This window comes from Anolis carolinensis, chromosome 2 (assembly GCF_035594765.1).
Source record: "Anolis carolinensis isolate JA03-04 chromosome 2, rAnoCar3.1.pri, whole genome shotgun sequence".
Classification (NCBI taxonomy): domain Eukaryota; kingdom Metazoa; phylum Chordata; class Lepidosauria; order Squamata; family Dactyloidae; genus Anolis; species Anolis carolinensis.
This window is the reverse complement of record NC_085842.1, coordinates 59,321,587-59,330,295: the sequence shown is the minus strand read 5'-3', so window position 1 is coordinate 59,330,295 and position 8,709 is coordinate 59,321,587. Positions and strand designations below refer to the sequence as shown.

The window sequence follows — 8,709 nt, the reverse complement described above, 5'->3', positions numbered from 1 at the left end:
CCGTGACAACAGTGGGCAAAGGGCGTGGCCAGAGGGACTTGCGGCGAGGGCCGAGCAATCGATAGGAAGCCGAGTCAGAAAGAAGTGGGCGAAATGGGTTGCTCCAGAAGCATTCTCTCCTGACGAACGTCCGCATCTGCGGCAGGCATCCTGAGAGGTTGTCAGGTATCTTGGAAACTAGGACAAAGGAGGTTTATATATTGCAGAGCACTTGGTCAACCAACCTGGACACAGCATCTTATTTAATAATACAGAAATGCTGGACCACTCTAACAGCCACCATGTCAGACTGCACAGAGAAGCCATTGAAATCCATAAACATGTGGAGCATTTTAACAGAAAGGAGGAAACCATGAAAATGAACAAAATCTTGACACCAGTATTTTAAAAACTCTAAAATCGGGATAGTGAACAAAGAACAACACTCCGAAAACAAAGGAATTTAAGACATGAAACAATCAGTGCCAGTTAACACCTCCCAACAAAGGATTCCCCAGGCAGTAATCAGCCAGACCTTGAAGCTGCAAAGCTATTCAAGGTTATTAATTGCAAAATTCACACTTGCCTCCAACAGGCAAGAGTTCTTTCTCTCACCTTGTACCTTCCACAGATATGTAAACCCCACTTTTCTAGTTTCCAATAGACCTCACAACCTCTGAGGATGCCGGCCATAAATCTGGGTGAAATGTCAGGAGAGAATGCTTCTGGAACATGGCCATAAAGACTGGAAAACTCACAGCATCCCAAAGATTCCAGCCATGAAACCCTTTGACAACACATTTGTTGCTTCCACTCCAAATTCAAAAGTAAGCCAGTGTGAGCTGTATTCCTTCCCCTGCTGGATCATACCCATTTAAACTTCTGCGGCAGGCCAGTGGGCAGAAAATAAATGCGAGAGGGGTTGAAACATTCCCCCCAGATTACTTTTGAGGCCGTTGTCTCCTGATCTGGTCCGAGATCTCAACCAGGCCATGAAATTACCATAATTGTGCAAAAGTCCTTCACAGGTAATAGGTCCTGAATCATTGCTCCCTCTTAAAGCCTGTTCTTGTTTGCCACAAAGGACAATAGTTTCCACAAATGGCAAAAGTTTCTTTCTGTTTGCTTCTGCTTTCTTCTTATTTCCTTTGTCATGATGACGGGCTCCATCAAGGTGTTTTTCTCTGTGAATTAGCAAGAAGTTTTCAGCCAAGCATAAATTAATCTGATGGTACTCTGTTGTTTTGTTTTTTTTTGGGGGGGGGGGGTTGGTGTCTGTTGAAGGCACCTTCCACACTGCCCTTTATCCCAGGATTTCATCCCAGATTATCCACTTTAAACTGGAATATATCAGTCCTCACTGCCAGATAAACTGGAGTAAACAGATAATCTGGGATCAGATCCTGGGATATAAAAGCAGTGTGGAAGGGCCTGAAGGCTGAAATTGCATCTTTCCATCACACCAATGGTTTAGCAACCAATGCTCCATGCTTCTGATGACCACATTTACTCCCAACTTGTCCTCTAAACACCACACCGTACTTATAGAGTGCACCTTGTACTTGAAATGAGTAGGCTAACCAGGCAAATCTGCTGAACCATTTGGGTTGAAATCTTAGATGCCTCTTCTTATCCACAGGAAATACATATCCTGGCAATGGAGTTTGTGGATTTTACACTAATTGAACTTTGACTTGGTCATCAGAAACAGTCTTGTTCATATAAAGTCCAATGACACAGCTTCTTCTCTTTGCTCCTGCTCCACTGTTTCTTTGGCAGGGCTTCCACCATGGTTGCTTCCACTATGTCAGGTATTGCTTCTATTGCAATGTAAATTGGTAGAAACTTGGTAATGATAGTGTGAATAATCAAAATTTGGTTGAGATAGTTCTTGTAGTTCTGGGGGGATTCAAATTTTGCTTCTCATAGACTTGGCAGGGGGATTTGGTGAACAAGTTAAAATTCATGAGTAAACCAAGTTTGTTTTTTATTTTTGTTTTTTCTTACCTGAAATTTTTTAGAGGTGGTTTGGATCCCTAAACTGCCCCCTTGGCTACAGGCTTGCTCTGCAATCTTACTTTTCCAGATGCTTTTAATATTCACAATTTCTCCTATCACTTCCCTCTTTTGTCCTCAGCTTACTTTAGTTATTGCAAACTGAGGTCAAAGTGCAAACATTGGGTTGAGGGGTTTTGTATTCAGTGAACTCATAAGGAGAAGAAGAAAGAAATGGGTGAATTCTCTAGTAGTAAAGGTAAAGGTTTTCCCCTGACACTAAGTCTAGTTGTGTCCGATTTGGGGCGTTGGTGCTCATCTTTATTTCTAAGCCAAAGAGCCAGCATTGTCCATAGACACCTCCAAGGTGATGTGGCTGGCATGACCGCATGGAGTGCTGTTACCTTCCTGCTGGAGCAGTACCTATTGATTTACTCACATTTGAATGTTGTCGAACAGTTAGGTTGGCAGAAGTTGGGGCTAACAGCGGGAGCTCACTCCACTCCCCAGATTTGAACCGCTGACCTTTCGGTCAGCAAGTTCAGCAGCTCAGCAGTTTAATCCGCTGCACCATCGGGGGATCCATCGGGACTCCAAGTTGCTGCAGCTTAATTGTGCAGTATTTACTTTGAAAGTAGTTGTTATATTCCAGAAACTTCATTTTTATGGCTGCCACAAACTACATTGAATTGGTTGCGACTTGATGAAATAGTCATTGAAAAAGTATAGTAAAATGTGCTGCAGGATCTCCCTTTAAAACATTTTTTTTCAGTTTATTAAACTTTCCCCATGTTTTTATGATTGACCCCATTAGGAAATGACATTCACAACCCAGGAATATATATCATATTACATAGTGTAATCAAATCCACAAAAGTCAAATCCACAAATCTGGAGAGCCAACTATATAGGGGAGATTGTTTTGACTATAGTTAAGGGAATGAGAATAGATCTTACTGGAGTCCTTTATCTCCCCTGTGTCTAATCTGAGTATAGCCTAAATTCTTTCAATTATTGTTCTTTTCCTTAATATTGAAAGTGCAAGACTAACCAGATAAATGATATAATGGTGCCATTAAGAATTTCTGCTTTAGATATTCTATGTATGTTTGAAGCATTTCTTGTGTACATAATTGCCATTTCTACTTTTTTCCAGAGGTCGTCTTCTTTTTCTTTTTAAATACTATCACATTCACCTAAAGGAATAAGTACTGTTTTTACCTTTTGAAGCAAAAGTCTCATATTTAGTGATTACTCACAAACAGTATAGTGTAATGATTTGTAGTGCTATGAGTGCTATGATGGCATATGGAACCCTTGGTGACACAGTGGGTTAAACCACTGAGCTGCTGAATTTGTTGACTGAAAGGTTGATGGTTCGAATCTGGGGAGCGGGGTGAGCTCCCACTGTTAGCCCCAGCTTCTGCCAATCTAGCAGTTCGAAAACATGCAAATGTGAGTAGGTCAATAGGTACCGCTCTGGCGGGAAGGTAATGGTGCTCCATGCAGTCATGCCGGTCACATCACCTTGGAGGTGTCTACAGACAACACTTGCTCTTCGTGTTAGAAATGGAGATGAGCACCAATTCCCAAAGTCAGACATGACTAGACTTAATGTCAGGGGAAAACCTTTTCCTTTCCTATGCCTTGGATTGGGTCAATCTGAACTAGCAGACCCTCATGGTCTTGATGCAAATGGTATTATGCTGGATCAGTGCACCTAACATTTCAGAAACTGGTCATCTGGAAATGCCTTCTAATAACTTCATCAAGTGGTGCATTCATATACAGCACAAACTCCTTAACCGCTGTTTCAATATCCACAGTCACTCATCTGTGCACCAAAAAATACCCTCGGAAGTGTTTTTGAGCCCCTCTACGCCCTCCATTGTGACTGTATGGTATGCTTCTATTCTAAGTATAATCAAAATACCGTGTTCACTATTATCCATTTTTTCAGGTATCCTTGGAGCATGTTGAAATGTATCCTCTGTGGATGCAGGTGTCGTACAACAAAACTATGCAGAAGCATCACCATATCTTTATCAGAGGAAACCATCATGAGAAGAGGAATCTCAAAGAGCCAAGTGAAGATGGAAGACGTTTGGTGGGCATAAAACACTGGCTATTGGAGGGAAATAGATGGAAACAATGAGGCAGTGAGATAGAAAAAAGGGCTTAGCTGCTTGAAAAGTGGATGCAAGCACTCCACAATGCAACAATTTGCTACAGGTCGCACCTGTAAAGAAAAATAGCTCAAGATAAGATTGAACAACAAAGGCAATACGGAAGCAGTGTTGTTTTAAAAAAGGGGTCATCATTTTGCTTTGGCTCATACAATTGTATCGTTGGGTACTTCCAAAATAAACACCCAGATTGTAGCTGAGGCTACTAAACATTGCCAGACTAAATCAAAATGCTATTTGTTTTGTAAAATGAGGTTTTGCATTTACGAATCATGAGATTTGGATCTATGGGGTGGGGTTGGGACAAACTGTGCTAGATTTATTCCTATACATTCTAAGCAAATCATAGAACTTGGCACAAGATAAAAAGAAAAGTGCTGGATGCACTTGATACTGTAATTATCATTATTACTATACATACTCTGCAATTAACAGCACTGGTAACAGTGCCATTGGTATCCTTCCCGTACCAATTGCCCTCCATTCTGGGCAAGAATTTTGTTGGGATCACAGCTGTGGAGAGCAAGGTTGGGATCTCTCAGTACCCAGCTATTCGTATGAAATGTGGAACAAGTTCACCTGTTATTAAAGTGGTCTCCCTCCCCACACACACCCTTCTTAACCTAGTTTATAACTTCCAACAGTACAATAAAAGTAACACTCAGTTTGGTCCTCCAACAACGGGACTGCAATTATAGGTATAATCCATCTGTTACACAATTGAGTAGTTCAGCATTATGCAGTGCTATCCTTGTGTATTCTCCTTTGGGAATTTAACTGCATAAGGGATGCTTATGAGTGAGGAGGAGAAAGTGCATTAGTAAATAAAGTATATATATTCTGAAGGAGTAGATGTCACCTTCCCAAAGGAGTTGAATACTGCTATTAAAATGTATTGCAACCAGTACAAAATGTTCATCCATGGCATGAGTCACTGAATAAGAACAATGTTCTATGTAAATTCACTCAGGTTTTCTATCAAGCACACACTGTTTCAACAGAATGTTCTTTTCCCCCAAACTAGCAGTTTCGGAGTGTTTCTGTGAAAGAATTTCAGCATGAAATTGAGTATGTCTTCTGAAACTAAATTGATATATGAATGACATATTTATTAAGGTTTTCAAGGGGGTATTCATAAAAGCCATCAATATGAGAAAGTAGGGTCGAGTCTGGGGATGGGGTAAAGAAAAGAGAAGAAAGAAAGAAGAAAAGAAGAAAAAGGGGAGAGGGAGAAAAAAGGTGTGTGTGTGTGTGTGTGTGTGTGTGTGTGTGTGTGTGTGTGTGTGTGTGTATATATATATATATATATATTTGGGAGGAGGGAAAGGGTAGAGAAAATGGGAGGGAAATTGCAGTGTGGATTTTTTTATTTTGTCTTCCATTCTTTCTGTTGTGGTTATCTTTCTTTTCTTTTCCTCCACTCCTATACTCTAGAAGTGGTTCATGATTTATTGTGTCCCTTCTTCTTTGTCTTCACTTTACTCTTTCCGATTTTATCTTATTCTATACTTCTCCATTTTCACTAATGTAGTTGTCCAGGCTGATCCAGTTTGTCTGATTAATGAAATTGCTTGTGTTCTTTTTTATGTAAAACATCAGTCTGTCCATATCTCTATTTCCACCCAGTGCATCAAGGATGGTATTTCCTTTAATTTCCAGGTTTTTTTGCATATGTTATCCTTGCAGCTGTTGTCAAGGAAGTAAATAAAATGTCATTATTACTGTCAAGATCTGCTTCTAAGTCCATCGTTCCTAACGATGGACTCAAAACCTGAAAATATTCCGGGTTTTTGGGGAATTTTATCTCCAGTATCTTCTGGCATTCTTCATGGATCTGAGTCCAATATTTGGAGGCTTCTTTACAGGACCACCACATGTGGTAGTAGGTCCCTTCCTGTTGTTGGCATTTCCAACACAAATTCTGAGTGTTTTTATACATTTTCCCCAATTTTTGTGGGGTCATGTACCATCTATGGAACATCTTCATCCAATTTTCCCTGAGGTCCGTTGCGTAAGTGTATTTTAATTTTTGTCCAAATGTCTTCCCACTCATTTAACCTAATCGGCCTTCCAATATTTGTCGCCCATTTTGTCATACAGCTTTTAATTGTCTCTGTCTCCGTCACCCACTCTAAAAGTTTTTGATAAATTCTAGTTATTGTCTTTTTTTCCATTTGTAATACCTTAACCCAAAAGTCTTCTTTTTCCTGGAATTCAATAATTTTGTCTCGATTATAATGTTCTCTTATTTGTAAGTATTGAAACCATGACATTTTTTTAAAAGTCCGGGATAATTCTTCTTGTGATCTCAATGGAGTTACTCCCTTCTCCTTAATTAGAAGATCTTTATAGGTGGGCCAATTTGCCCATCCCAACACTCTCCTTTGGCTAGCTTCAAGGGGTGAGACCCACAGAGGCGTTTTAAGTATAGAAATACTTTTGAGAGGGATGTGAGTTTAAAAAGAAAATTCTCAAAGATACTTGTAATGACTATAAGTCTCATATGTTTTGATTGACCTAAGTTGCAAAAGGCCTATGTATGAGAAAGGCCTGCGCTTGAGAGAAAATGCTGATGTTTGGGAAAAGAGTTGTTCCAGAGAAAAGTTACTTTCAAATAATAACAATACATCAAGTCAGAACCTTACCCACTACTCCCTAGGATTCTCATATGGTTTTGAACTTATATTTGCAACAAGGAAGAAGGAGATACTGAGATCAAGGTCAATAACATGAAAGCACCATTGTCTAAAGAGTCACATGTTGTTACAGCATAGAAAACCAATGGAATTGCATGATGGTTAAGATGCTTGTGATGTAGCCAACATTAGACGACTGGGGTAAATTATCTTTGTAAGCCAACAACAACAATAATAATAATAATAATAATAATAATAATTAATAATAATAATAATAATAATAATAATAATTTACTTATACCCCGCCACCATCTCCCCAACGGGGACTCGGGGCGGCTTACATGGGGCCATGCCCAGAACAGTACAATATAGCAAAATATAAGGATATGCTTACTATTTTCTGTGGAAGTGATAAAAACCCTTGCAACCATTTTGAAAATTCGGACAAATCCTTTGATTGCATGTATGCATGTATTTGTCACATTGCTATGGCCACACAATAAATAGTTCTTTTGCAGTTTGAAGATCCAACTTTTGTGGTGTCCTTCCTCGCCCTCTCTACAGGAAAGGGGCCTCCTGCTTTTGACTTTGGATTAAGAGGAGTATTTTTACATCTTTTACATCTTTGCCCCTACACGTTTTATATCTCTCCCATACTCTTATAAGAGAAGATCTAATAAAATGGTTCCCGAAATTCTTTTCAATTTTTGTTCTTCCATTCCAGAAGAACCCAACTCTCAGATCGAAACCCTCTAGTGTTAGAATTTTCTCTTTCTTAAGTGTTAGCCAATCTTTTAGCCAAGTTAAAAACTTGCCTCGAAATACAGTTTTAAATCCGGGAGGCCGAAACTCCCTCTGGTTTTTGAATTGGTTAATGCTGTATATTTAATTCTGGTCTTTTTGCCGTTCCAAATAAATTTCAGTAATACCTTGTTCCACTCTTTAAAAATGTTTTAATTTTGTATGATGGGGAGATTTTGGAAGAGGAATAACATTTTGGGTAATATATTCATTTTGATGGCCGCTATTCGTCCCAATAGTGAGACTATTGTTGATTTTAAACCATTGTGGATGGTGGGACGCACACCTGCTCCTTAACTATGTCTGCAGAGACCTTTAGGCAAAAGGATCTTTTGTTTAGCTGACCTTCTACTGCCAACTTTAAACATGTGAGGTATTTCCAGCTAGTTGCATAGTGGAAGGGTCCTTTTATTTATTTATCTCATCTTGAAGGTGCAAAGATGTAAAAGATGTAAAAAAATACTCCTCTTAATCCAAAGTCAAAAGCAGGAGGACCCTTTTCTGTGGAGAGGGTGAGGAAAGACACCACAAAAGAACTATTTATTGTGTGGCCATAGCAATGTGACAAATGCATGCATACATGCAATCAAAGGATTTGTCCCATTTTCAAAATGGCTGCAAGGGTTTTTATCACCTCCACAGAAATTAGTAAGCATATCCTTATTGGCTTACAAAGATCATTTACCCCATTCGTCTAATGTTGGCTACGTCACAAGCATCTTAACCACCATGCAATCCCATTGGTTTTCTATGCTGTAACAACATGTGATTCTTTAGACCAGAGGTCCCCAAACTAAGGCCCCGGGGCCGGATGTGGCCCTTCAAGGTCATTTACCTGGCCCGCACCCTCAGTTTTATAATATTATATTTTTCTATCAGTTTTAATAATATTACATATTAATAATATATTTAACACACTGGTGGCACAGTGTGTTAAGGCGCTGAGTTGCAGAACTTGCGGATCAAAAGGTCCCAGGTTCAAATCCCAGGAGCAGAGTGAGCGCCCGCTGTTAGCCCCAGCTCCTGCCAACCTAGCAGCTCGAAAACATGCAAATGTGAGTAGATCAATAGGTACTGCTCTGGCGGGAAGGTAACAGCGCTCCATGCAGTCA

At 39.7% G+C, this 8,709-nt stretch overlaps 1 long non-coding RNA gene across 1 annotated transcript; it reads left to right on the top strand.

Annotated features, from left to right (window-relative positions):
• The first annotated feature begins 74 nt into the window (after positions 1-74).
• Positions 75-4,374, top strand: LOC107982468 (uncharacterized). Its single transcript, XR_001730011.2, has 2 exons — positions 75-1,007; positions 3,935-4,374. It is a non-coding gene; the product is annotated as an uncharacterized LOC107982468 (long non-coding RNA).
• The last annotated feature ends 4,335 nt before the right edge of the window (positions 4,375-8,709 follow it).